This window comes from Pleurodeles waltl, chromosome 3_1 (genome assembly GCF_031143425.1).
Source record: "Pleurodeles waltl isolate 20211129_DDA chromosome 3_1, aPleWal1.hap1.20221129, whole genome shotgun sequence".
Lineage (NCBI taxonomy): Eukaryota > Metazoa > Chordata > Amphibia > Caudata > Salamandridae > Pleurodeles > Pleurodeles waltl.
The window spans coordinates 675068209-675093587 of NC_090440.1; the positions used below are offsets into that span (position 1 = coordinate 675068209).

Consider the following 25379-nt stretch of genomic DNA (forward strand, 5'->3'; position numbering starts at 1 on the left):
GGTGCTGTCCCCTCTGCCTCTGGGGCTTGTGGGGGAGCCCCACCCCCGCTACTGAATTGGCATGTGATGGTCATCCAGCAGCTGTATTCCCCACAATGGCTATGCTGCTGTGCTGCCCAACGGTGTCCATTCTGGAATGGTTCTGTATGCTACTGCAACTCTGGGTTCACCTGTCCTGTTGCTGTACCTCCCCAGTGCTGTCCCACGTGCTGCTTAAGAGCCATCACTCATATGGTGGGTTACAAATGGGGTTTACTCTGTATTGCTCCTCAAGCTGAAGCTGCTGTTTTCTACAGTAGAATCCCTTCTGCTGCTGTGTGCATTCACTAGCTTCTGTCAGCATTTGTTTGGTCCCTAGTGCTGAGTTCATCCGTTCCACCCTATCTGCTCTCTGTTCTCCAGTTCTGTCCCTCTTGCTTATGTGTCCCCAGTACACTCTTCATCCCTCGTAATGCTTTGCCTCCCATACCTAAATCCTTGCTTCCTATGGTTTCAAGTGCAACCCCTCCTGCTATCACCTCCACAGGTACAGACGCTCTAGCTCCTTTGACCTTAATGCAGTCACTCTGGACTGACGGAATCTAAAACAGTTGCTTCATAAAACTACTTGTCTTGTAAAATAAATCCACTTGTCCCTTTGGTGCCATGTAGTGCGGCGACAAATTATAGCAGCAATTTCATTATATAAGAGCTCTGATAATAGCCTCTATGATTATGCCAGGGTTAATACTATAATAGGGCTTAAATACTAGCAATTCCCTTAGTGTGTTACCTTTACACATATCTACATATTGGGGTTGGGGGTTTGGGTAAACAAGAGTTTCAGGGTTGGAATATGATTTTGAGTCTGTGCAAACCTAACTTGCATGTTGTAGGGGTTTTCACCCGTTCTTCTCAAATCTTTCCTCTTACTCAGAAAGGTTGGGAATTTACTCCTGAAAAGAGCGAAGTAAAACTTCTTCCAGGGTTAGGGAAAAAAGTGGCTGGAGGAAAAGTAAAGTAAACTTGTAAACACTCAACAGAAATGGAGTTCACAGATATTTTCTAAGAGTACAATTCCCTGGCCTACTTCTGTAAATTATTGTGAATTCCTGAAAGCAGTAAATCTGCACTAATGCAAAGACATATCCCACAAAGAACTGAGCCCCTAATTAGTTCTCGAGTTAACCAAGACTTTTTGTTTTTATTAAAATTCTCCCTTCCCCTCTATCTGTATGCTAGCTTCACTGTGTGGGACAGCATTCTGACCGTTCACAAGGAGCATATCTGCACACAAAGTAGGTTTCTTCAGTGCCAGGGACTACTTTGGCAATGTGTGCTTTTTGAGACCAAAAACATTATTGCTTTTGGCCAATGTTTGCTATAATGGCGAGGGCCTTGCAGCTCCCACAACAATGAAGTTTTACAAAAACCATGTCAAAACAAGACATGCATTGACAAAACCAAAAGGCTGACCACCAGTGTCAGGCCTATTGGCTTTGCCAATGACTGCTTAGTTTCATGTTTACCATACGCTTTAAAAAAAAAAAAAAAAAAACATTTTTCATAGCATACAAAAATGAGAACAGGACTTAAGAGTCCTTCAAAAGAGCAATGTACAGTGCAAAAGCCATTATTTAACATTCTGGGAATGGAGCAAGACAAACATATTGTTATTAATTGTAGTGAAAAGAAATAGGAAAGCAAACATAGCCGTACTAGCCCTGCAAGTCGTACATGGATGCAATAAAAGTAACAGAGCAGGTGAGGGTTATATCAGGTATTCACGTGGTGTTTCAATCTTGAGGGTATGGTGTCTACGGTGTGTAGGTAGTACCTCAGTGGTTGCCAAATATCTTTAGGTCTAGAGGAGGGTGGTCGGAGCGATGCACAGAGATCACTAGTGTTATTGCAATAGATAAGGCTTCACAGTCACTGTTGAGTTGTGGGCAAGTGTCTAGCGCCACTGTGCAGAGCAATCTTCCTCTTCGTTCAACACCAAACGTAATCCCCCATGTATCTCAGAAGAGCCATCAATGGGTCAGGTTGGAGCACCGCACCCAGCATCTGCGAGAGTCTGCTAAATATATCAGTCCAGTAGCGGTTTATGGAGCTACATGTCATATGTGGAAAGTCGTCCATTTGCGTGCGTCATTTGGGGAAGTTAAGAGAATGTGAAGAGTCTATATGTGCTAATGCACTAGGTGTAATGTAAACCCTGCAGAGGAACTTAAAATGTACAAATTTATGTAAGTGATTAAAGGACACTAACCGGCCGACCATATTTTCTCGGATAGCATGCGCCCTAGGTCCGCTTCCCAGGTAGTCCTAAATTTCATGTCTGAGACGGGCACAATGTCAATGCATGTGCTATAGAGATTGGAGGTGAGTCGCGCCCCGGAGGCTGCTATAATGATAAGGGTTAAAGATGTGAAATCCATTGGGGCCAGCAGGCATGAAGGGAACTACAAATGAAGAGCGCTTTGGAGGCAGCGAAGTAAAAGTGTTCCAAATAAGTGGCATTGGTAAAACATTCATCCTCTGTGCACTTGAAACCATGGCAGACCAGGAATACATCATCAAATGTATGGATATTTAAGGCAAGCAGGGTGCGCTGAACTAATGCTTCCTACATGATGGGGAGGAAAGGGGTATTGGCAAGGGTTAGCATGGGAGAGCAGAGCAGCTCCCCACGGAGAAGACGGGCATGTTTTCGCCATGCCCAGCTAGTGGTGGACAGTGTCTGTATGACCATGGGGTCCAGGTGGACTCCCAATGGCAACAGCACACACAGCAGGGTCGGGCGGTGCAGTCTCACTACGGTATTGCGTAGGGTAGGAGTGCATCAGGGTGGAACCAATGAGAATTGGCACTGTGCTGTCAGATAATAAATCAAAATGTGGGATTTCAAATCTACCACGTTCATACGGGAGGGTTGAGAAAAACTAATCTGATGCAGGACGCTTATCTGCCCATGAGATGCAATAATAATCCATGAAGGGTGTCGAAGAAGGAATTTCTAAGTGGAATGGGGATATTTAAAAACAGATACAAGAATTGGGGTAGTATCACTATTTTGATTAGAGAGATGCGGCCTGATATTGACAATGGGAGACACAGCCAGCGATTTACCTGCGCGGTCAGTCTCTTGATGGCCGGTCCACACCTCAGCCGTATGACTTGTTCTCTGTCCCGGTGTATGTGGATGCCTGGATATCTCGGGGAGCCATACCATTTTAAGGGGTATACCATAGGTGGCAGTGTGATGATATACGTAAGTGGGAAAAGTTCAGATTTTCTCCAATTTATATGCAGCTTGGAAAGCACATCAAACCGGATTATCTTGTCAAGTACTGGTTTGAGCAGGCCTTGAAAAATCATAAAATTATTACTAGACCTGCAGGTCGAGTAACATGAATAATCTACTCAACCTAACTATAATGACCCATAAACGGTCTCAAATTGTGTGATCCTAGGCAGATACTTTATTTTACAGATTCATCATTTCTTTCATTTTCACATATGAGTGCACCTTTAAATATGCGAGCTCAGCATTTTTGCTGTACAAAAATACTCTTTTATTTGGTTAAATAGACTAAATGTTTGCTACATGTATAATAAGAATCTAGCCCACATATATGGTATAAATGATCTGTGACTTGCCATAGATTACTAATAGCATTGCCTTCAGGCCAAAAGTATTTCTCAGTTTATGTTTAAAACACTCACTTTCAACAAATATTTTACTAAAGCATGATGTGAGAGCACACTGTCATTTACAGACAGTACATTTGCAAGAAATGTCCACAAACCTTCCCATTAACTTGCAGCTTTCCTGATAAAACTATGTAGTGCATTTATAATCTATGAAAACTGAGTTTCCGGAAACATATATATCATTTGCACATTACCAAGTAAAGTTTTCTTATTTGTTTTCATCACATTAAAATATATTTTTTTCCAATCACACTGAGAACAAAAAATGGTCTTTCACAGCTACTGACATGTATTTTGAAATGATTGTACAGTTGACTTAGTTATTTAAATATTGTGTGTTATAAAAACCGACCTAGCCTCCCATTTAACAGTTTTTACAGCTGGTCAGGCAGGTCACCTTAGAAAATCCTGGAACTCTGCTGTCAGAATGGAAAAAGACAAATTGGCTTTTGACTTTAGTCTCTGAACACAGAACAAATGTAATAAGAACATGATTTAAAGGCATCTTTTCCACTTTCTGACTGAACAGAACATCTTTTATTTGTCAACTCGCCAAAAGGGGCGAGTAGGTCCTAAAGATAGCTCAACGTGATTAAAAAAAGACTCGCAATAGCGAGTGGTCGAGTACATTTTGAGAGCCCTGTTGAGGTTTTCACTGAGACGACGTACCAATTACAAAATATAATCTGCGTATAACGATAGCAGTAGTGGACCTCCGGTGAATTGCAGTGCCCTGTGAGTGTGATTCTCCTGCAAGAGGAGCACCAAGGGGTCCATTGCAGTAATAAAGATCAGAGGCGACAAAGAGCAACCCTGTTGGGTGCCCCGCTCGATGGCAAAGGATGGGGAGAGTGATCCATTTAGCCACATAGTAGCTGTCAGGTGTGTGTACAGTAGTTTGCCCCAGAGATGGGAAACCCAGTGGGAGCCTGAGCTTACAGAGCGTGACATAGAGGAAGGGCCAATCAAAGGAATCAAAAGCTTTTCCCATTTCTAGTATTGCGATCGCTGCCGGCGTGGTTGGGGATACTCTATTCAGTAATGAAAAGACTGTGCAGAGATTCAGGGATGTAGAGCAATGGAGGATAAAGCTGATTGGACAGAGGAGATAAGGTGGTATAGTGGGAGGGAGTGGCCTGTTGCTAGTAGCTTGGCAAGTATGTTATTATCAAAATTGAGCAGGGATAAGGACCGGTAGGAGCTGCACTGAAGCGGGTCCTCACAATGCTTGGGTAGGAGGGTAATCACTGCCCCTCGTAGTGTTGGTGGTAGCACACCCAGTCAAGGGCCTCCACATCTACAGCCAGGAGAAGTGGTGCCAGTATGTGTTTATCGATTTTGTAAACCACCCCTGTGAACTCGTCCAGGCCAAGAGACTTAGACTTGCCCAAAGTGTCTATAGCTTGCACTATTTCCCCTGTGGTGAAAGGGTCGCTAAGGAATTGCTGTTGTGCAGTGGTCAACCAGACAACTGCCACTTATGCAAGGTTTTGCTGTAGCGTAGATGGGGGTGGGATGGGTTGCGCTGAATACAGACGGGTGTAGTAGTTGAAGAACTCTGTCTTACAGTGGTAGAGCCCACAGCACAAGTACCATCATTCGTTTGTAGCTCTACTATATATGTGGCAAAAGCCTAGCCGATGTGCGTCCCGGTCGCTCCTGCTCGCCATATTTGCGGGCTTTGACTTATTTCCTCATGTAGTTTGCCTCGCGGTCCGCAAGCTTCCAGAAAGTGTCCAGGAGTATTTTACACCTGTGAAGCTGAGAAGCGGTGCCTTGGACCGCCGCAGCACTATTAAGCTCTGTCAACTGGGCCTCCACATGTGTCAACCTGTGTCGTAAGTCTTGCAATACCCCAGAGTGTTTGGCTATACAGATAACCCTGGTACATGCTTTGAATGCCTCCCACAAAGTCACCTGGGTACCGACTGATCCGTCATCAGTTTGAATTACTCAGTGATTGCATTGCAAAGTACGGAAGAGCGTGTTGTGCAGTGCCATGTCCAGGTAACGCCAGGGCCTCTCCAAGACTACTAGCATAGGAACACTGAGTGTCAACTGCACTGGTGAATGATCAGATAACGTGCGGGGAAGGAACGTAATGGAGGCAAGCCACTGGGTGATTGTGCTTGATAGCAGCCAATAGTCAATACGCATCCCGGTGCCATGAGATGCTGAATGGAAGGTGTAGGCCAGTGTGTCAGCGTTGTGGAGGAGCAGTGTGTAGTTCTCACGAATGGTTTGAAGGATCTGGAGAAAACGGGGCTGAAAAGCAGGAGCTGTGGCATCAAATGTAGGGTCTAATATGTTGAAGTCACCCCCCAAGAGAATATGATAGGCATCAAAACGCTCTATATGGGATTGTAAGGACTGGAAAAACTCGGGCGAGTCAGTAATAGGCGCATAAATGTTTACATACAATACTCTTTGTACTGCCAGTACCCCTGCTATGAGTTAATATCTACCCTCTCTATCTATATGAGTGGCGTTTAGATAGAAGGAAAGGTTCTCATGTATAAGAATGCAGACACCTCAGGAGTACGTGCTGTAGCTAGCAAAATATGGGTGAAATCCCCATGTGGAAGCAAAGGTGTGTTTGGTGCCCACAGGAAGGTGCGTCACTTGCAGAAAGGCCACCTGCACATTGTGCCTGACCAGGTACCGGTTTTGCCTGAGTGCAAGTTGTTAAGGCTTGTATGTTCCAGGACATGAGGGTTATATATCTATAGTCTGCTTCCTATTCTGTATGTTGCTTGTCACGTGCATATAGATTTACACCATTGTGGTCTATGATGTGTGTAGCGGAACCAGCACTGTATCGAGTTGAAGAAGCTAAAACAAACATCCCAACTAACAATTGGTTCCCTCCCGACACCCACACCAGGCAAAGAACTGCCAAGCGAATACCATAGGCACTAACATAACAACAATTTAACCCCAATAATGAGTAACTTGGTATCAACCATGTGGGCACGACAATGCTGTGGCAGCAAACCCCCTGCGAGGATAGGATTGTGTACGGTAAGAGGGAATGAGAATGGGCAAATTAAGATTTCAGGCAGTAATCAAACCATGTTAGACAACATTTCAGTAGGAGCTGCTGCATAATAAAGCAATTGGGCTAGGGAACAAAAGTCGTCGTCCTCAACAGTGGAGGAACAAGCATCAGTCTGGAGGAAAGAATTCCATACTGGCAGTGGGGTCTGTGTCCGGGGGATCGAGTTCCAGGGTCACCTTCTCTGTGGCGTGCTGCCAAGGCATCCGCAAGGACGTCAAAGTAGTGGGGTCTGCCATTTACATCAACACACAGTCCGGCTGGGTAGAGCATGCCATAGCAGAGGCCTAATTTATGAAGGGCATCTTTGGCATCCATAAACTTTCGTCTGGCTTTCTGGACAGCTGGTGTGAATTCTGGAAACAGTGAAACAACAGTGCCCTGGTAATGGATTAGCCCCCTTTCTCTGGCAAAGTGAAGCACCATGTCGCAATCTCTGTAGTTGAGTAATCTTGCGATGATGGGTCGGCCAGGGCCCCGAGTGCAGGCCACGGTCCCAAAGAGCGGTGTGCCCTTTCCACCACGAAAGTAGATGGAAAGTTCTGGTGACCCAGCAGTTCTGCATGGAGTCCCTCTGCAAACAGGCCCATGCGGCTGGTGTTCATGTTCTCTGCGATTCGAGAAGTGTGCAGATTGTTACAGCGGCCCCCGACCGCCAGGTCTTCATTCTTTATTGCAACTGTCCTGGAATCCAGCCGCTCCAGCCTTTTCTCTGCTCTTGCGGCACCGTCCTCAATCCCTGAAATGCGCTCCTCTGCTCTCTCCAGTCGGGTCTGTTGCCCGTAAAGAAGCTCCACCCTTTTGTCGAGTCTAGTAGTGCTGGTATCGTACCGGGCATCTATGGCACGAAAGCCTGCACACGGCTCTGCCTTTATGGCCTTTGCGCCAACTATTTGTCCAGGTGCAGTACCCTCAGCTGCGGTCCCCCCAATGGCTGGCGACAAGATGTTCACATCCACTGCTACATTTTTCTCAAAGGGGAGCTTGCACTGCTTCAGGACTCCACGCACCATGACAGCAGTAAGGTGTTAAGGATTGTCCCCGTTCAGCACTGTCAATGGAGGGGTGGTGGGGAATAGCTATCTTCCTCAGCAGGCATAGCCAGAGGTGAAGAAACGGTGTCCAAAACGGCGTGGATCAAGGCTTGATATTCAAGAAGGGGGAAGAGGTGGTTGGGGAGTCCCCTGGAAACAGGCAGATGTGAGGCTGGATGTAGTGCGAAGGTGTTTCCCTTCGCTGGGTCGCACTGCTGGTGGGTTGCGCCCCTCTGCCCTGTATCGCATGGTGTTGCAATTCTCCCCAGCCTGTGGCAATATTGGGGGGGGGGGGGGGTGTACAGGCCTATATATGTCGCTTGTGGCACGGCGAGGCTCAGGGGAGACCATAGTGCCGCAGATAGGTGCCTCCAATGGCGTGTAAAAGCACCCCAGAAAAAAAAAACATTACCTCCTACCTTCAAAGCACCTATGCGTCAGTAGAGCACAAGCAGGCCGCTTGCGGGCTCTCCGCACCGCGATGTGGTTGTGTAGGCTCAGCAGGGCTATAGTTGATGAGCAACTGCCGCTAGCACCCTCAGCACCCAAGGCCGGTCTGATGCAGTGGGCGAGAGAGGTGCAGCGGGGGGCCGCTGCAGATTTTTACAGGCAGTACCACACTTCCCTGGCAGCCACGGACCTCAGCCTCACCCGCTGCCCCTATTGCTGCGGGGCCTCCGAGGAGCACTGGCTGGGAGTTGGCCAGCCACCCAGCAACTTCAGCGCCCACACACTCTGGCCGAAGATCGGGTGCAGCTCCCACTACTCTCCCCACGGTCAGGTGCCTCTGTGCTGCATGCCTCATTCCGGTGTTGCCTGGTAGGCACCCATTCAGCTGATTATCGGAGGTCTGCTGCCAGAGCTTCAGTACCCTGTGGCCATTACGATCATCGGCATGGCCATGCCCCCTACCATATTCTTGTTAAAACTGGTTGCACTGATTTACTAGCATGCACTAGATGATGCTTCAAAGAAATTGTACTAAATTTTCACACTAGTTTAGGAAACGTTTTTTCCTAGTTGCATTTTTTGTGAACATTTTATTTTCAAAGCAAAGTTTCATCAATCTTGCTCTCGAGTTTCTGCAAATATATGCATCTAATCAGAGAGCATTCTGGGAGCATTATATGTAGCCTCATATTATTAAACTTGTAAATGTGTGCTCACATTTTTTGACTGTAACCACTGTCAGCAGTGCAGCCTAAGCTTAAAACCTTTATTTAAAGCGCTCACCCTAATAATAAAAACTTTGCATTAATGAACCATTTATAAAAGTTTGAACAGTATTTAGATACGGACACAAATATTACTTCAACTACAGAAAACGCCCTTCCCTGATTCATAATGCACTGTAAACTGGCAGTCAAAGAGTGTGTGTGTGTCCTGCAGGAGGTTGGGCCTACTTGTCCCAAGGACAAAATAAACTTGTTGTCCTTGACCCCAACCAATTTGTTCTGGGCATCCGGCTATAGGAATTCAACACCTCTGGTTATACAACCGGCTACATTCTAAAAGGGGTAGGTTCTCTGCACTGGAGTCTGCTTCTCTGCTTGTTGAAACAGGATTCTTGTTCATGTAATACAGTGCTTCCGGTGCCGCATGGCCCGTGGAAAGAGGCAGCAGTGGTACCCTGATCTTATCAGATCAGTGGCATTCAACACCATTGATCACCAGATTCTTACGCATCATCTTGCAGACATCAGAGGAGGAGTTTTGAAGTGGATCACTTTGTTTCTGTCAGAGCGATTTGAAGCAGCTCAGCGAGGCTACGTCACCTCAGTCTTCAGGTCTTTGCTGATGGGAGTACCACGGGCCCTGGTCCCTTGTTGTTTAATATGCACCTCACCACTCTGGCTCGTTGGCTGCGTGAATTGTGTTCTGCCTTTTTATGAGACCTTATTGCTATCCTAGGTGCTGGTTGATTAATTCACAATACCTAGAATTAAATCCTTCAAAATCAGAAATTTACATACAAAAAAACTCCCTTAATTAGTGGGAATCTTGTCTCAGACCCGGAAGCATCTGACCATTTCTCAAACCCGCAGAAGTGGTGAGAACCGTGGGAGGTTTATTTGCCTCCACTTTATCTTTAGTCTATGACGCGGCAGGGTTCGCAAACCTTGTGAGTCCTGCAGTAGTTTCTTTCGTTCTTACATTTCTTCAAGCAAGTGATGGGACTGGATTATGTAAATGCTTGTATTCAGGTCGCATTTTGGGGTGTATTGTGTTGCTGGCACTAGGCCCAGCCAGACAAGTGGGGTACCATTTTTTTTGTGAGACATGTGGGAGCATTGAACAGTAGAACATTTGTTATTACCAATTGGGTTTCTCTGCATTTGTGCCTTCCAAATGTACACCAGTGTGTAAGAAATAAGACATTTTTGCAAGATGCCCTCTTAACCATATGCTAGTATAGGTTCCCACAAATTCAGATATGTACAAATAACAACTGCTCCTAAACTCAGTATTAGGTTTCTTTTTCTTCATACCCATTCTTTACTCATTTTACCATATGAATTGCTCTATAGTCGATACCCAATGAAAAACATTGCTAGGTGCAGCTCAGTCGTTGTAATGCAGGTCCTTGAAAAACCTATAAACTCTATATCTACCCACGACCAAAAGGGTCTAGCAACATAAGAATATATGCCGTTTGTAAATAAACAATCATGACAAGAACTTAGAGGTGAAAACATTGTCACAAATGGATGCTTTTTCATATTCATTTTCAGTATTTTATTTCAGCAGTTTTTTTTGTGAAAACCTTGAGAGAGCTACACAAATCACTCCTTGATGAATTCAGAACTAGGGAATCACTCATGGGTTTCACATCTGTTTCCACCACAAACTGGAAGTAGGGTGAAAGCACAAAAATGGGTAAAAGTGGGCTATCTCTTAAAAAAATGTGAAAATTGGTTAAATTGTTTTTTATTCAGTTATGCTTGTTTCTGAAAGCTAGGAAGATGGGGATTTTAGCAAACCTCTCATTGATGCATGTTTAGGAAACAGCTATATTTTGGCTATTTACTCAGTCCCTCCAGGGAAATCCACAAATCATTGATACCTTTAAAAACCCCAGGATGTTGGGGAATAAAGGGTGCAAATTTGGTATGGATAACTTATGTGGAAAAACATTATGGAGGCCTAAGTGCGATTTACCCCAAATAGTCAGAAAATGGCTTAGTACTGGAGTGAAATAGCCTCGCAGTAAAGGGCTGAAATGTTTTTCACAACAAATGGGCCATGCCTACTGCATTTCCCATATCTTTTCATAATAAACTGATCAGACCTATTACATTTGACATAACTTTTGCAGTGATTTAATTAGGCCCACAGCCTTTATCACTGGCAGGTCACCATAAACATGCCAAGCCTACTGCATAGAGCATAAACTTTACCACAAAGCAACATCAGACCTAAAATTACAAACGCATACCACATCACAGCTGACAAAGAAAAATACTACTGCCTCTAGGAGGGCCTAACAGGGATTATCACAGTGCAAATTTTCGAAAGCCATGGTTTGTCAGTGGAGGTAACCAACACAAAAACCCTTGCCCACTGCAGTAAGCTGTGAGATTCCATGTGACAAAATTCCTCTCTGCAGGCTTTGATACAGAGTATTAAAAAACAATTCTTAAATTCCTATTGACTTTAGCATATACTTTTCACAATAAATATGCCGTGCCTACTGTCTTTATTGTAACTTTTTCCTAATTGGCAGATCAGACCTATAGCCTTGATCATTGGCTAGTCACCATAACAAATGGTATAAGCTTTTCCAAAATTCAATAAATGCAATACAAGCACTCATTTTCAGTGGAAGCGCACACATCATGCCCAATAAAATTACATAAGAATTAAACCTATTGGCTTTGTCACTGCTTGTTTTCTGAATGCCATACATGTGCTGCAATACATAAATATTGAGGGGCGGGGGTTGTGTCAATGCAAAAAAGTGTCCCAATGTCTAATAAGCACATCTATTGACTTAGGAGATGGCAAGTACAAGTAATCAGTAAAATCATTGAGCCACACCTCTCAGACAACACTATAGTACAATGACAAATTAGTGAACAAGACACACCCTCAGAAGCGGATCACACACACTAGTCCAGGATGGAAACATATTGTTTCACCAGGGGTTGACTGGGAGCTAAATGTCAACAATACCAATTACTTTTTAGCCAATGACCTGGAGCTGTGTTGTGGTATTTTTAGAGAGATACAGTGGCCATGTCAGTGATGTGAAGCTTCTTGATAAATCCCTCATTGACCCCATGTGGTGTTGAGTTGGATGTATACATCTTTATTCAAGATCTGATATCAGATTGCCCCGGTAACCCAGGCGTAGTGCCTTGTGTGAAGGACTATCTGGGCTTCTTGTTCCCCACCCATTTCCACTCACCCGCCTTAAGAACAATGGTCTTGGCTAGCAATCAGTCATAACACAGGTGTGGGTATCTTATTGAAGTCTGGTGTCTTAGGAAATGTGTAAAGAAATGTCAGGCCACTCTGGTGTTGATATATACTCGATCAGGACTAATGGTTCTAGATTTTTGCAGAGATTATCTGTTACTGTCATTTCTACCTTAAGGATAATTTTTTCTGTGCCTGCTGCCAAGACATTTATAACAGATTATGCACAGTGGTGATGACTGGTATAGTATAAAGTGGCTTGCAAGGCGCAGTATGTGGCACATCATTCTGTGTTCTAGTGAATGATGGCAAAATCCTATGTGCTTTGGTTTGTGGGATTTCAATTGCTTGGTTTGGTGTGGTTCATGGAGGCTTGATGTTAGGAGATGTATTGAACTATAATGGTATGCTGAGTATGTGCCAAAATTTGTTGTATGGTGTTAAAAGGTACGGTGTGGGATGGGATGGCATGGCTTACCTGGTGTTTTGTAGTGATCGGGTGTCACATAGTGTCCTGGTGCAACACATGGTGTAAGATATATTCCGGCACATTAGGATACATTATGTTAGGATTGGTATGCGAAGGCATGGCATTTAATAATGCTTGAATTGTTATAGTGTTCAGTATATTCCATTGTGTAGTACAGTGCTGTGTAATGAGATGTAGTGGAATCTGCGCTAAATAGTACAGTGTTAAGTTGTGTTGTGTGGTATGATGCAACGTGATTAGAAGTATGTTAGTGTGTAATTTGTAGATGCCTTTAATGTTTGGTGTGTTGTGATACGATGTGCATATAATGTGATGTACTTTGGTATGTGCTGCGTTGTTTGGTGTACTAATACATGGTATGGTGTGTTGCCAGGTGGTAATTATACCACAGTATCCTTCAAGTTTTTTTTTTTCATGCAGCACCCTGCTCGTGTAAAAAAAAAAAAAAAAAAAAAAAAAAACTTAGTCGCCCCCACAGCCAAACAGAATTACAAACCTATTTTTCCACATTCTATAAAATTGGGATATCTAAACATATTTAACAATTCAAGCATATTTACTAATTCAAACATATTTAACATTTCAAACACTGCAGTTATATTCAGATACCCCTCTTAAAAAGGCAATCAAATACATGATTGTCAACGTGGTATGGGCAGCCTTGTCTCCCAAAATGTGTAAAAGTATCCATAGTGCGATGCTTTATCAGATGGGGGGAGAGCACTAGAGGTTACTTAGAACTGCCCCACCTCTGACACCTTCTCGCAGCTCGAAACTCATTTTTTTAAACTAAAAGAAAAGCAATGTTTCAGCACGATGCTCCTCTTGGTCAGTGCCTGGCGCTCCCCCCTGTGATCTATTCAGGCCCCTCGGCAAGTAACCCGGTTTGAAGACCTCTGGTCTATGGTATGTTGGGTTGTAGCTTTGCCATGTAGAGCTGTATTGTGTTGGTAAGGTACTGTAATGGTGGAGTAGCTAAGCTCCTTGTGTGAGAGTCATAGGTGTGATGTGATTTTGGACTGCCACGTGTTAAAAGGTCATTTGAAGCTATGGCAGACTGGGATGTAGGAGTGTTGTATTGACTTGGGCAGGATACTTGTGTTATTTGGGGCCAGATGTAGCTAGCATTTTTCATGGTGCAAACTGCGATAATCGCAGTTTGCGCCATGCAAAATGCGCATCTCGATGCTCATTCACATTTTGCGAGTCGGTACCGACTCGCAAAATGTGAATGCGACTCGCAAATAGAAAGGGGTGTTTCCTTACTATTTGCGACTCGCACTGCGATGCCAAATTGCTTTGTGACCGCAGTCGCAAAGCAATTCGCAGTTACTACCAGTGTCACAGTGAATGTTGCCAAAAAGTTTTTTTCAGAGCAGGCAGTGGTCCAATGGACCACTGCCTACTCTGAAAAAACAAAACCAAACGGTTTCGTTATTTTTTTTGTTTTGCAACTCGTTTTCCTTTAAGGAAAACGGGCTGCAAAATAAAAAATAAAAAACTGCTTTATTTAAAAAGCAGTCACAGACATGGAGGTCTGCTGTCTCCAGCAGGCCACCATCCCTGTGAGTGCAGGGAATCGATATGGGGTCGCAAAATGCAACCCAGCTCATTAATATTAATGAGGTGGGTCTTTGCAACCCCATAGCGATTCGCAGACGGTGTCTGAGACACCGTTCTGCATCGGATTTTGCGAATCAGAAATTGCGAGTCGCACCAACTCGCAATTTCGGAACTTGCTACATTTGGCCCTCGGTGAGGCAAATGATGTGGTTTTAAGGTACTGAGAAGGTTCTGCCTCCCACATAGGAAGCTCTACAAAGAACTGGGTTAAACACCTAAGTGGCTTAAAACAGACATCTTTCAGCCAATGCGGAGCATTAAATGAGTACAGAGGTGTGTACAGAAAGAATACAGCCTTGCATGTAACTCTTTCATTGAGTGGGAATCAGCATATTGATCTTAATGCAACAGTTATGGTCTCATTAAGTAAGGCCCAATATCATTCTTATCAAAGCATTCTGTATCAACTGCAATCTGTGTATGTATTTCTTCCTGCCTTCCTCTGCACCCTATTTGTGCTGGCATGAGGGCTCCGTGCACGTTGACACTGCTTTTCAGTACTCCAGTATGTGTGCTCTGACCCCTAAATGATACACTCAAAATTGCGTTCATCCACTTCATCTATTTAACATCCTGTAAGGCCATGGTAAATGGCGTAGAAAACACACAAATGGCGTGGAAGGTAAATGTCATATGCGAGCTGCTGTGTGTATTTACACACATAAGTGTGACAAAAATATATGGCTACCGCTAGCACCACTGATCTCTGGTTGGCCTGCAGTTTTAAAGCACTGCAGTGACACAAGGAAAGAAAAATGCTCTAGTATTTTTAGGAAAACGTACTTTTATATATTAATATATCATTATGTTAGTAATAGTGTGTGTTCACATTGACTAAATATCCAAAAGCACCTTTCACTGCATAGGCTAAGCAAAAATTCCCCATAAACAGGCTTGGGTAAAATTAAAACCCTTCATTTCTGCCTATGTCTGGAGAAAGTACTAGCAGAAATATTCAATGCTATTTTCCCCTCGGTTTTAAAAATGTAATTTAATGGTGACATTTAACAAGAATGCATGTTGTCCTTTCTGCACCAAAACTGGCTCAGAAACTGTTTGACCGTTCATCTCCCCTCCAGAAGCCCAATATGCATTCCTGGCTGGTGTTAATGACTGCTCACCAGAGGATAACGGCCTGGCCTCTAAGCCAGGGAAGGAAGTTGTGTTGTCAAGAAATGGACACTCCACAGGAATTAGCCATCTGGGATTGTGTCACAGGAATTGTTGGCAGAATAAAGAACAGCCTTTACACTAGCTCTTTTGATTTGGAGATGCTTAATTGAGCTGACAGGATCTTCTCCCATTCATTCCAAGAGCCTTACTAGACTCTCTGCCTCTACCCCAGCAAAAGGAATACCCAGTTTGTGGCTTTAAACAATGGAGAAGAACTCATCTACATAGGGCAGTAGTTTAGGAAGAACCAGATAACCTTCTTATGGAGGAATGAGTTACCCATTTTGGATTTAGGGATTCTGGGGGTTCTTTTTACAGTAAATCAAAGAGGAAGAACTGTGAAAGGAGGTGGACATGGACCAATAAAGTAAACAGGATTGGGTAGGAAAACCTCTCCAATTGCTAACTACTGCACAGATACCACCGCTTCAGAACATTCCTGGAACTGTGCAACCCCCAAAGGTGAAGGCCCTGATGAAAGAAAGAAGATGCAAGGACTCCTAAGGGCACCCAGGGAACAGAACAGCTCTCCAAGGGGCATATGGCTAGCCTCCTATTTGCCTGCTCCAGGGATACAAAAAGCAGAAGGACTCTGACTCTAAGAAGCCCCAGATGACCATTGACAAATGAGCCCTGCAAGACTCCTGGCTGGACAAACCCAGTGCCTACATGCCTATCTTGATTACCTAAGAGATGCATGGGTGACCAGGAAGAACTTTCACGGCAGTGAGAGAAAAGTGGGACTTAGTCCTTTTTTTACAGTTCTGGAGAACTGGGACAAGGAAACCAGGTTTGTTCCACTTAAAACTTAATGCTTCACTGAAAACAGGTTCAGCAATACCCTGCAGTAAAGATATGTCTGGATCATACTAGCCAAAACATACAGTAACATAGGCAGCTACAAATTCCAGCTTTGGCCATCTCAGAGCTTCTGGGGCCAAAATCAACAGCTTGAGCACAATTACATATCTGCCTTTAAGGACCCTAGTCTACTTCAGCTTTCAATGTTTCCCTGCTGAAAGACTTTTATTTCCAGGAAAAAGGCTAAGTCCAAAGGTAAAAACTTTCACTGGGAGCATTAGGTGCATCAGACCTCTGCTCTATCACAGTCAGACAGAAATCGTGACTAGTTTCGAGTCAAACACAAACGGATATATTTTTTTCAATGGTGCTTTACTTTTCTAGGTGCTTTTTACTTAAACATTTATATTGCTGGTTCCAACTACCCAGTTTATCTTTTGGGTAATAGCGTTTTGTTCTATTTTTCTAAAGTAGTTTTCGGAATTCATTTGATTGTGTTGCTTCCACGACTTCTGGTTTGGTTGTATACTGTTTGGACTTAACACCTATATCCCTGGAGATCTAGTTCATTCTTGTGTCATGGCTGTCAGGTGTTGAGCAAAGTTTCACTGAACATTAGTTTGAGACTGAGCAAGGGTGTATTTTTTATGTTGGGTTGCACCCCCTTCCTAAATTATTAACCAGCTTTCTAACAGGAGAGAAGAACTTTTAATGTTTATTTTGTCCAAATGGCACTAGACGTTATACTACAGTAATTAGGAACTGAAATATGGCACTCTGGTGCTTACATCCAATCAAAAAATCAACATGGCAGAAACATAGCTTATTAATGAGAGTAATGTGTGAAGGACTATCATTGGCACTTTGTGCTTCTTGATACTATTCCTACTTAAAACTTTAAAAATTCTTATCTCCGGTTCTTTTATTTGATTTTTGCCATTTGGGGGTCATTTCGTTTGTTAATATACTCTATTTTCTAATTCGATTTGGGATGTTAGTATACTTTGCACCTTAGCTACCAGTGGCTTGAGCTCAGGTTAATTTAGTGACTTTCAGGGTTCATTGTGACAAGGGTTGCGATTGTTCCTTAAGAAGGATAGTCACTCACTCCAAATAATAATCACATTTTGTACATCTTGGAAGTCTACCAATTTTCCAAGTCTCAACTTTTCAGGATTTCTAAGGGCAGTTCCTGTGTCACTTCTAAAGCTCCCAGGACCTAAGGAACAGCACTTCCATAACTTGACTTCCTCTAGCAGAGCCCACTAGCAAGGCCAATCCAAGTCCACTTAGTACTGGTCAACTGGTTCCTTCAGGACAAAGACGTCTTGCAGCTTGTGTCCATGTAGTTGCACAGGAAGTTAGCCAGCTGACCCTTGGAGTCTATTTCTTTGGCCTTGTTTCAAGAGGGAGCAGGCCAGTACTTTATGGCTCCTCTCAGGTCACCGACAGCAAGTCCAGTCCTTCTGATTTTTCACAGGTCTACAAAGTGCTCTGAGGAGGGTTCCTTGGGGTGCCACTTTTAAGGGTTAGCACCCTTTGCTACCAATGGCTGGCAGCGACTACTGGATGCTCCCTTACCAGCAGAGAAAAACATTCCAGGGAGGGTAGCCCTATACCCTGTTTCAGCAGTTCCTGTTTGCCCTACTGCAAACAATCTAACACTGCCCTTAACTCCTAAAACTCTGAGGTGGGAAAAGCCTTTCTCCCATGGGCAGAACTCATCTCAACCTCGAAGTGTAGCCAGGGAAATGAGCATTCCCTCTCCTGTCCACTCCAAACCACTTCTAGGGATAGCTTCCCTCCCACTGGGTTTGGAGCCAGACTGACTAGTGTGGGCCTCATGGAGACAGGCTTTACCTTATTCATATACTTCCTTACACTAAATCATGAAATGGCAGGCTTTCTTTCAAACAATATTTAAATATGCTTTTATGTGATTCTATGGCAAATGCCAAATAAAGAATGATGATTGAATTGGCAGGCTTAACCTCTGTCCCATTCAAGTTAATGAAATTCCTGGGTCCATGCCAACTTGGATTTCTGAGTTGATAGGGATCAAATGCCCCATACCCATTTGGGGAGCAGTTTTCACACCTCATTAAGTCAAGCTTTTTCTGGGAGGCTAATGAAAATTAGCCTCAAGGGTCCTCAGGAAAAATGCACCTTTCTAAAAGTAACTTTTTTCTAAATATTTATTAAAATCCAACTTCAACAATTAATTGGATTTTTAATAATACAAAAAATAGTTTTTGAATGCCCATTTTAACAGGTTCCTGTTAAAATTTAAGTTTTAAGTTTATAATTGGTACTTTGCGTTTTCCAGGATCCCGCTACAATTCTGCCAGTAAAAAATACCTGGCAGAATGTCTGGCCACTGCAGGAACATGCCAACTTTAATTTTGCACATGTTCCATTTTTAAATAACAACCACTCTACCTTGTGAGCAACAAAATGGACTTAGGGGGAACATTACTATTTAAAGGCAGGGTATCCAGTCTGTCAAAAGGGTTATTTTGACAGCAGTTTTTAGGCTGTTGCAGTTAGGATACACATGGTAAACCTGAAGCGATGTTTCATAGGCCCACTCTGTGGATGGCACATCAGGTGCTGCAGTCCACAAGTGGCATTTAACTTACAGGCATGTACTAGGGACTTATAGGCAAGTTAAATATGTGAAACGAGGATAAGCAAATTAAACCCTATTTAAAGGGGAGCACACACACTTTACTCCTGTTTAGCAGGGTGATAGTGCACAGTTATAGGCAGAAGTGGGCGAGCTAATTGTAAGGTGAGTGCAGCGCAGCGGCAGAGAGACTTGCGGACACAGTCACTTGCTTTAAATCTAGGGGAAGACTGCTGGGTCGCAGCTCCCCTCCTTTATTAACACGGCCCGAAGCCCGCCTTCGCTACCTCTCGGGCAACAAAGTATTATAGAGCCCAAGTGGCTCTCTACATCTCTCCAGGACTTTATTCCACAGCACAACCAACATAATTGAACTAGTCTCAACTACAACTGTCACAATAATATAAGCATAACGAATAGAGACAGAAGAATAGGTCAAATCAGGCTGGAGAGATTAGTGTATGGGAAGGAGCAACCAACAGGGACAGAGGGGTGGAGAGAGGGATAGATAGAAAAGTATAGCAAGGGGGGAAAAAGGAAAAGAGATAGACCGAGGTATATCTACGAGATGATAAATGTTCTTTGCACATCTTGCGTCCGGGCCATCACGATGGCTTGCCAAGCTCCATGCTAACTCGGTTGTAGACAACGCACTTCACAATCTCTTCAGGTCATCAACCATGCAGGAGCACACGTCACCTTATACTGCAGTGTCCTTCAGCACACACAATCAAGAAGCCGCTGACTGGGAGCCAGGTTGGGCCGAAGATGATACTTCTCACTCCGACTACTCAACCTTATCTCCTGGTCTTCTTCAGCGGGCTGAGGTACCATCCGGCTGGGCGCTGCTTGGTCTCCTGACCCCTCATTGACTCCTTCCTCAAATTCTCAAACAGTATCTTCTTCTTCGGTTTCTGGATAGTTCTCCGCAGGCACTCCCGCTCATTTGAAATGCAAAATGTTCCTTGTCACCTGTCTGTCACCACGTCTGGCGGTCACCATGGACCCTTGGGTTTGCACCACTCTCCACACCTTAGGTTCAAACGGAGTTAAGAACTTGCCTCCTAGTTGTCGTATTCTCACCAACACCTTGTCACCCACCTGGAAGCTCCGGGACTGTGTTCTTCTTCGGGCCGTGGCCCGGGAATTGAGTTTTCTTTGCCATTGTTGAGTGATGGCCACATCCAGTGCTGGCGGTTCCCAGCAAGCTCCTGCTTGGATGCAGTCCCGCGGGGCAACTATGAACAGCAGGGCGGCGGGAGCACACCCTGTGGTGCTGTGTGTTGTTTGCCAATAGGCACGCAGGACTTGTTGGAGACTACATTTGAGGCCATCACCCCTTTCTACGGAGATTCTCAATGCTCGATTCAAAGTGCGCATTAACCTTTCCATGTTGCCAATGGCCTGCGGCCAGTATGGCATTATTTTATGATGGCGTATGGCTAGTTCATCTATAAAAGTCTTAAAGTCTTGCCCTTGGAATGGGGCCCATTATTAGTGCTGATCTCATCCAGAAGGCCAAATGTGGCGAAGGCTCTCTCCAGTACTGGCCTCATAGTCTCGAACGAGGTGGATGACACCGTCTCTACTACAGGGAATTTTGTAAATGAGTCAACCAATACCACTGTGAGCTTCCCATCTGGAAAACTTCCAAAATCCATGCTCACTTTTGACCAGGGGTGGCGGCAGGGTGATTCAGTAATCACTGGGGTGACGGGAGGGTTGATGGATGTTATGATACACGAGTGGCAGTTCCCCACAAAGGAGTCTACTCTTGTGTCCATGGCCGGGGATCATACCTTCGCTCGCAGTCTCGCTTTTTTTTTTTTTTGCTGCTCCTTGATGAGCTAATTTCACCACTCTGTCCCACAGACTGTGGGGAATTACTATCTTCTGCCCCCATAGAAGAAGACCATCGCCGCCGACAGACAACTCCTCCCGGACTTTCCACAATCCTTGCATTGCCACCTTTTCTTCTGGATCATATGTTTTCAGCCCTTCCAGGAAATGCTTCCACCTATTTTGCTCCATGGCGTCCTTTGCCCGGGTGATGACACGGTCTTTGTTCGACTCCTTCGCCAGCTCTGCCACGGTCAAGGCCACTGGACACGCCACCTGTATTAACAAAATGGTGAAGGTTTCTATCTTTTCTTCATCTTAGCTCTCCAGAATTCCCCTGGAAGTTGTCTGTGGATGCCTCGTCAGATAATCCACGGGGTTACTTGCCCCTGGGCGGTAGATGATTGTGAGGCGGTACGGCTGTAGCAGGACCGCCCACCTCTCTATTCCTGGGGGAGCCAATCTCATTGAGCTGGTGAACAGAGACACTAGTGGCTTGTGGTCTGTGATGACTTGGAATCCCTGGCCATATAGATAGAGATGGAAGTGTTTCCACGCCCATCTGATGTCCAGCGCCTCTCGTTCCACCTGGGCATACCGCATCTCTACTGCTGACAGAGCTCTGCTGGCGTATGCAACTGGGGTCCATTTCTGGGGGTTCTGCTCTTGCATGAGGACTTCTCCCAACCCTACTGGGCTTGCATCCACCACCACTTCCGTCCTTTTCTCTGGGTGGCAGTACGCCATGGTTACTTTATCTAGCAATGCTCCTTTGATGTCCTGGAAGACTTTGTCTGCTTTAGCAGTCCATTCCCATCTGTGATTGACCTTTGTCAATTGTCGTAGCGGGTCAGCTATCGTGGCCAGTTGGGGAATGAACCTGCCACAGTAAGTGGCCATACCCAGGAAACTCCTTACTTCTGTGGCGTTTTGTGGAGTTGTTGCTTGGCGGATAGCTTCCACTTTCTTTGGATCTACCTGTAGCCCATCTTTTGAGAAGATATATCCGAAGAAATCAATGGATGAGCGATAGAAGGCACACTTGTTCTTGTGTAAAGTCAGGCCCGCTTCTGAGAGTCTCTGCAGGGTGGCTTTAAGGCAGAGGTGATGCTCTTCCTTTGTCTCCGAGTAGATCAGAATGTCATCACTTAGTTTGATTACCCCCACCAGCCCAGACAGCGTCTCTCGGATGGCATTCTGGAAGACTTCTGCTGCGGACGAGACTCTGAAATTTAGCAGTTTGAACCATCAGAGTCCGACATGGGTGGAGAAGGTGGTGATATTCCGACTGTCAGGCTCCAGTTCCAGTTGGTGGTAGCCTAAATTGAGATCCAACTTCGAGAACCACTGTGCACCATTGAGGTCCGCGATGATGTCGTCCATTGTGGGTGTGACGTGGAGTTCCTGCTTGATCGCCCGATTGGGTAGGCACATGTTCAGGCAGAGACGGATAGCCCCTGGTTGTTTTGGCTTCGGCGCAATCACCAGTGGCAAGACCCAGGGCGTGGACCCATCCACTTTCTCAATCACACCTTGGTTCTCCAGCATCATTAGTTCCTTCTCCATAGCTGGGTGCAGATGAAAAGGCTACCGGTGTCACAGTTCTGTCGATATGCAGCTTCACCTTCTTGCCTCTGAGTTTTCCTAGCCCGGTGAGTACCTGGGGAAAATTCTGAAGGATGGATTCAGCATATTACTCATACACTTGTCTTGCAAAAAATACGAGCTCAAGGTCCTCTGCTGTATGGCACCCCAGCAAAGTGCCACGATCTCCCTTCACCACGTACAGTTTGGCTTGGGTGCTGTGCCCATCATTCGCGACTAGTACCTGCAGTGGGAAGGGGTCTTGTCCTCCATAGGTATAAATTTTGGTGATAGTGGTGGTTTTGGAGACAGTTGCTGATATAGCTTATTGTCCATCACATTGACTGATGCCCCTGTGTCGATGAGTACCGTGGCCTGGGTGTTGTTGATCTTGACCGTACTCATGGGGGTGGTCGTTGTTTACGCTGCTTTCCTCCTGTGAATGATATGACGAACACGTCTTCCTCTTCTTCTTCGTCATACACTGGTGGTTTCGTGTCTTCTTGTACTTGGATTGCATACACTGCTTTTTCTATGTGCTTGACTGCTGCTGTCTTCCCTCTGGGATCTCGGGGCCTGCCTTTCCCCATCCTGCACACTTTCGGAAAGTGATTCGCCTTCCCGCACTTGTTACATACTTTGCCCTTTGTGGGACAGTTACCTAGAGTCTTGTGTTCATACCCACAGCTGCCACAGGCCTCTTCCCCATGTCTGGGAGTGTTGAGTTGTCGTCCTGGGCTTGGGCGAGTCTGAATAGCGTCTACCTGCTCTTCTTTGACAGCTACAGTCCTTGAGGATGGGTTTGCCACCATGGTCTGTCCCCTTACTGCTGCCATGGCATCTGCCCGTACAGCAGATAGTTTGTGTGAGCGCGCAAGCATGAGGATCTCGTCGAGGGATATCCCCGGCTGCCGCATGATCAGTTTTCATGACAGGTTTGACCGGCACCCTTGAATTATCTGCGCCCTTATTTTCTCATGCTGGTTCAGTCCTACGCATGTTCTGGCCAGCTTTCGCAGTCTCGCATAGGACATGTCAACCGACTCCGTCTCAGTCTGCTGGGCCTAGTGCAGTTTGAACCTCTCGTAGTTGCGATTAAGTTGAGGATCAAAAAGCTTGTTTCACGGTTACCACATCATCAAAATCCGTCAGGTCTCCTGCGTCAGGTAGAGAGTCAAATAGCTCGTGGAGCTCATCACCTCCCATATGTAGCATCAACGACCTGCACACAGCGCCATCTTTTTCTTGCGTGGAGCCAAAGTAGTTCTCTAGACGGCCAAGCCACAGGTGCCATCGTCCGCAAGCTGACTAAATGGTGGCAATGCCGCCACCGACGAATAAGCTCCTGATGGCGCTGGTGGGGTTTGTTGCTCTGGCACGCTCATCGTTGCAGGTGACTTGCTTTATTTTCTGTGGTACGGAATATGATACCGGCGGCCCCTCTCTGGTATCTCACCTTTCCAGGGATCTTGCGATAGCCAGTACACAGCCCGAAATCAGAGACCCCTCACGTTGTATCTTGCTCACTCTGGGTTTAATTGGCGCAGTTCCAGTCTTTGGTGGCCTAAGAGTCAGGTTGTATGGGGTGCTGAAGCATAGTGCAGGGAATAAGGGCCTTTACTGTCTCTCACCTCGTGTTGCCGGTATTCCCACAGGCAGTTGTGTGGGCACCTCAGCAGGTCTTTGTGCTCAGTGCCTCCTGGGGGAGAGGACACTTCTGCCATGTTGAGGCAAGATAAATCCCGACAGCAGGCTAATGCGTCCTTCTTTCTTTCTGTCCAGTGGACCGGTGCACATCTTTGAGGTAGGCCGCGCCGGCTTCGTGTCTGTGTTCATGGTTTATATATTTTTTTTTCCTTCAAACACTCTCCAGCGCCGATTATTGTTCGTGCTGCCGAGCGCTGCTTTGTTGTGTTGGAGATTTCCGACACGGACACCGTGGGCTGTGGTGTCCCAATCCCGCCTCATCGCCACTGTAAGGCGTGCGCAGCGCGGCAGCAGAGACTCGTGGACACAGTCACTTGCTTTAGGTCTAGGGGAAGACTACCGTGTCGCAGCTCCCCTCCTTTATTAACACAGCCCGAAGCCCACCTTCGCGACCTCTCGGGCAACAAAGTATTATAGAGCCCGAGTGGCTCTCTACACTAATGAAAGCTCAAGCCAGAAGCCTGGCTCTGGCTCAGCTGAATGTCCTCTTGGAGCCTCAAGCCGAGCTTTCACAGGAGGAAATGTGGCCAGGGTCTACAGTTGTTGACAAGGCAACATGGGGAACTAGGTTCGAATCCCAGCAAATTTCTCTCTGCTGAAAAACCAAAACAAATGTTTCATGTAGTCAGTGTCTGTTATGAACCCCATTTGTTACCTTGGTCATGGTTCACGCTATGTAAATTTGCTAAAACTAAAAAGGTGGATTCTGTCTGTTACCATACTCTGATCTCACTTTCAAATATGAAGGATGATGCAGTAACATTTAACGTCATAAAAAGTTATCTATCAAGTGGCTCAATTGCACAGCATGAAACTGCAAAATCTGGGATCAATCACAGCTTCCCTGACTAACCAAATTTTGAGATTCTAGGCAAATACTTTATTTTACTGAGTCTCCTTTTTGTTCATTATCACATATGAGAGCACCTTCAAATATGTGAGTTGAAGATGTGCGTGTGTGTGTGTGTGCTATACAAAATCTTCCTTGTGTTTGATTTATTAGTCTATACAGTTGCTACATCTATGATAAAAATCTAGCCCACATATAAGGTGCATGTGACAACTTGCCTCTTAGTTCACTAAGAGCACTGACATCAGGGCAGGACAGGAATGATTCTTAGAGCATATTTAAACAATCCCAACTTTAATAAATACTTTTTTAAATGCAGAAATATCATCTGATGTACTAAGGTGAACTGCTTCTGCGTTTTTAAATAATATACACTTTTTTAAGTTTGAACACACTTCATTATATTCTCATATCATGTCCGTTGTATGGTTTTTATGGCAAATATTTTCGGGACTCTGCTCGTGCTCTTAAAGCCAGAACCA

General features: G+C 45.1%; 1 protein-coding gene across 5 annotated transcripts in view; it reads right to left on the bottom strand.

The window, feature by feature from the left end:
- The window catches only part of TMEM216 (transmembrane protein 216), a 60984-nt gene that overhangs the window by 32277 nt on the left and 3328 nt on the right, over positions 1 to 25379 (bottom strand). The gene's annotated exons all lie outside the window — the stretch shown is intronic.